The sequence below is a fragment of the Mesocricetus auratus genome, unplaced genomic scaffold (assembly GCF_017639785.1).
Source record: "Mesocricetus auratus isolate SY011 unplaced genomic scaffold, BCM_Maur_2.0 Super-Scaffold_100043, whole genome shotgun sequence".
NCBI classification, from domain to species: domain Eukaryota; kingdom Metazoa; phylum Chordata; class Mammalia; order Rodentia; family Cricetidae; genus Mesocricetus; species Mesocricetus auratus.
In genome coordinates, this window is record NW_024429220.1 from 1,490,500 (window position 1) to 1,495,282 (window position 4,783).

At 42.9% G+C, this 4,783-nt stretch overlaps 1 pseudogene; it reads left to right on the forward strand.

The window, feature by feature from the left end:
* The first annotated feature begins 2,515 nt into the window (after positions 1 to 2,515).
* LOC101835272 lies at positions 2,516 to 4,216 on the forward strand (annotated as a pseudogene).
* The last annotated feature ends 567 nt before the right edge of the window (positions 4,217 to 4,783 follow it).

Here is a 4,783-nt window from a genome sequence, read left to right on the forward strand (position 1 = left end):
GTTTTGAGACAAGCATGAACAAGGACTATTTTAGCAACACAAGACTCTCCTTGGCTTGAACAATACACATTCCCATTTTCTAGTAATGCATCCATCAACCTATTGGTTACCTAGAACCCTACTCCAAATGATGGAACAAGTTTCTCCTCTCAAAAACTCCTCTTTCAGCTGGGTGGCACTTTGGTAGGCAGATCTCTGAGTTTGAGGTCAGCCTTATTTAAAAAGTGAGTTCCAGGGCATCCAGGTTTACACAGAGAAACACTGGCATGAAAAATCCAAAACAGAAAAAACAAAGCATACCCTTTCTTTGACAGTCTTGTTAATGTCTCTCCAGTTATGTCAGGTATGAAGGACAGATAATGCTTAGACTACTTTTTAACATATATGCAATAAGGCAAGCTATGTCCTCTGAGTAAACTTTTAGAGAAAAAAATCTTTATTTGCCAACTTAATTGTGCATACACATAATTAAAGTCAGATGCATCATGGGAATAAGCAAGCCTGTCAATAGGAACTGAGAACCACCTATGTATGCCCTTTGGTAACCAAGTTCTTCCTTCTCTTGAACTCCATAAAAGCAAGTCCCAAGCAATAATCAGAAGCCCTGAATAATCTTTTGCTTTTGTGGCCTGCTGCTATTCTTAACAGTGTATCCAACCTATGCGATTACTGTTATGAATAAAGATACCTTGGTACAATTGCAAAATTGCAATCTGTGCGTACTTTTTTTCCTTCCTTTCTTTGTTTTTGTTTCTTTCTTTGTCTCTTTCTTTCTTTCTTTCTTTCTTTTTTTTTTTTTTTTTTTTTTTTTTGGTTTTTACGAGACAGGGTTTCTCTGTATTGTTTTCGAGGCTGTCGGTCCAGCCCAGCCTCGAACTCACAGAGATCCGCCTGCCTCTGCTTCCTGAGTGCTGGGATCAAAGGCATGCGCCACCACCGCCCGGTTTGTTTGTTTCTTTCTTATTTTCTAGGTTGAGACAGGGTTTCACTGTGTATCCCTGGCTATTCTGGAACTCCCTTTGTAGAGCAGGGTAGCCTCATATTTACAGAAATCTACCAGCCTCTGCCTCATGAGTGCTGGTATTAAAGCCCTGCACCACAATATCCAGCTTTATTTCATTCTTTTATTTAATTAAAAATTACAGTTACTTATTTGTTATAAGTGTATGACTGTGAATATGCCATAACACGTATATGGAGGTCAGAGAGCAACTTTTGGTAGTGATTTTCTTCTTTAACGATGTGTCTTGGAGATTAAAGTCAGGTACTGATGTGGGATAATGCTCTTGTACACTCTAAAGATTTGTTACTCGTATTGGTTTAATAAAACGCTTGGCCAGTAGTGTGGCAGGAAGAGTAGGTGGGGCTAGCAGACTAGGAGAATGTTGAGAAGAGGAAAGGCAGAGACATAGTCACCAGCCAGATGCAGAGAAGCAAGATGAGAAAAGGCACCAAGCCACGTGGCTAAACATAGATAAGAATTATGAGTTAATTTAAGTTATAATAGTTTGACAGTAATAAGCCTGAACAATAGACCAGAGAGTTTATAATTAATGTAAGGCTCTGTGTGTTTATTTGGGACTGAATGGCTGCAGGACCAGGCATGATGGAAACTTCTGTCTACAAGGTTGTCAGGCTTGCCACTTTTCTGCCATTACTTGCTAAGTCTTCTCTTCTGCCTTCATTATCCTTCAGTGAGATACCAAGGGCCTGAAGGCACCCAGTTCAGACTTTTTCAGCTCTCTTTGAGTAAGGAATTTCTGAGTACTAGAGCAAGCACGTGGATGAAATGCCTTCAAATTTAAAATATTAGTGCTTTTATAACATACTCTATAAAAGTAAAAGAAATATCAAAATGAGATTTGAGTTTTTGGTAGTTGATGTACTGGGAAGCAAATCCAAGGCCTTGCGCATACTAGGTATGTACTGTGTCCCTGAGCTCTACCTCAGCCATCCGGCTTGCTTGTTCATTTTTAAGACAAATCTCCCTAGCTTTCTCAGATGGCCTTAACTAACTTTACAGGCCAAGGCTTTGGGCATGCACTCCACCTGCCTCTACTTCCTGAAGGGCTAGGATTATAGACCTGAACCACCAGGACTGGCGCTAGGACTTGGTTTTAACAATTTTCTTTTGCATCCTCAGTCTTCCAACCCATCTCTAATTCATTTAAAAGCATCTACTCATCTTTCCGTCTCCAGACAGGAGGTGACTACGAGCCATCTCTCTGGCCCTTGTGGCCGCCATCTTGTGCCCGCTGCCTCTTTCTCCCGCCTATTATTTTCTCTGCTTGTGCCCAAAGTGCCATTTGCAGCCCTCATTGCCGTCGCAAGTGGACCCTTAGTGCCCATTCCTCTCCTGCTCCAGCCGCCTGAGTGTGGCCTGCCTCCTTTGGCCACTCATTCCGGCCTGGTAAAGCTCTTCCTTGTAGTTGGTTCCCTGCTACCTAGGCGCCAGAGCCTGGCTTGCTTCTCTGCCTAATATCTTGCCTGTGCCCGTGTCCCCACAGACGCCACCATGTCTGAGCATCTGCAATGGATGCATGGTCGTTCGGAACTGCTCCACCTTCCCTTTTATAAAATTATTATTATTTTTTACTTAGGTTAGAAACAATATTGTTTCACATGTCAATCCCAGCTCCCTCTCCCTCCGCTCCTCCGCTGCTCTCCCCACCAGGTCCCCCAGTGCCCCACCCAATCTCCACTCTGATCCCCAGGGAGGGTGAGGCCCTCTAAGGTGGATCTCCAATAACTATCATTTCATCCAGGGCAGGACTTAGGCCCTCGCCCAAGAGTTCTTGCTGAGAGAGCATCCCTCATTGTGGGATAGGTACCCAGAGTCCATTTGTACCTCAGGGATAAATGGTACCCAAGGCCCCATAGATTGCCTAGGCCTCCTCACTGACACCCACATTCAGGGGGTCTGGGTCAGTCCCATGCTTTCCACACAGCCATCAATCTGGAGTCCAAGTGCTTCCCCTTGTTCAGGTCAGCTGTTTCTGTGGGTTAAACCAGCCAGTCTTAACTCCTTTTCCCATCAGTTCTCTCTTTCTGACACTGGATTCCAGGAGTTCAGTTCAGTGTTTGTCTGTGGGTGTCTGCCTCTGCTTTCATCAGTCGCTGGAGGAAGGTTCTGTTTCCCAGACTCTCTGGCAGTGGGATTGTATGCTGTCACTCCCCTGATTCATGTCTAAAATCCATAAATGAGTGAGTACATGCCATGTTTCTCTTTTTGTGACTGGGTTACCTCTCTCAGGATGGTTTCTTCTAGTGCCATCTATTTGCCTGCAAATTTCAAGACTCCATTGTTTTTTTCCCCTGGTGAACAGTACTCCATTGTGTAAATGTACCACATTTTCTCTATCCACTCTTCAGTTGAGAGGCACTTAGGTTGCTTCCAGGTTCTGGCTATTATAAATAATGCTGCTATGAACATAGTGGAACAGATATCCTTGTTGTTTAAAGGTGCATCTGCTCCAGCTTCCTGATCAAGAGGAATAAGCAGACCTACAGCACGCGAACCCCATAATCTGAAATCCCACAACTCCTTCTGCTACAATGGGCTGATTCACCGCAAGACTGTGGGAGTGGAGCCTTTGCCATCGTCGTGGTGGTCTTGAAACGCAGATCCGGTCAGCAAAAACCAGCCACAGCTTACGTAAGGACCGCCATCGACAAGAATGCTCGGGCCACCCTCAGTAGCATCAGGTACATGATCTGAAAGAATAAGTACCACCCCATCTGAGCATGGCGGCCATCCACACGGCCTGTGCCATCCTGAGAAGCCAGAAGCCCATGGTGTTGAAGAGGAAACATACCCGTCCCACAAGAGCTCCTGAACCCTACACCCCAGAAGCAATAGAGTCCACTGACAAAAATCTACTCTATCACTGAGAGTATGCTACGTATCCACGTGTGTGCTTGGGTACAAATGGGAACCAACATTCCATCCTGTCCATGATAAATTCTAAAGTATCTTATCAGTAGTGTTCTATCTTAGAATTCTCTTTATTGGAACAAATTTTATTATGAAGTAGCTTTCCTTTATTTTGGTAAAGGTGTTCTCCCTCTAATTGATCTTAGTACTTTATATTGCTCAAGATCTACAATAAGGTCTTTGTTCATGCCTTTGATGATAAAAATAATAGCCTTATCTTAGAAATGGATTTTCTGAAATGCATTATATAGCTGCTGTCTCCTGCATTTGGGGAAGGTAAAGGCAGAGCTGAACTTGAAAGGTGAATTTTCAGCATCACACTAAAGTAGAAATTTGATGTAAGGAGAAATTGTCCCAAATGCAAACTCAAGACCCCACAGGGATGGAAAGAATTCATACCTCAGAATTTTTAGTAAAAAATAAATCCTGCCTGTATATTCACATAAGTGCTTTCTTTTGCCTAATGTCTAACTGGTTGCATAGATTCCTAGAGACCCGCGAAAAAGAAGCAACTGCCAAATCAGACAATGCTTTAAACGATGATAGGAAAAAAATAAAGTTGGGCTGACAAGGAAGAGTCAGCTTAGAAATAGAAATGGTCCCGCAATATGTAGGATCTTGTGAAACATAACCTGAATCTCCTGTTCATAAGTTATTAAAAGTTCAAAGGTTCAAGAACATTAAAACCAAGAGTCTTCTGAACACAGAGCCCCAGGAAGCTGCACAGCCTACACATTGATTGAAACATGGAAGAAAATTTGAAGAACTCTGTGGAATGTCCTCAAATATGTAAAATAAGTATATTCCTAAAACAAAGACAAAATAACTAGAACAATTAGGCAACATGAG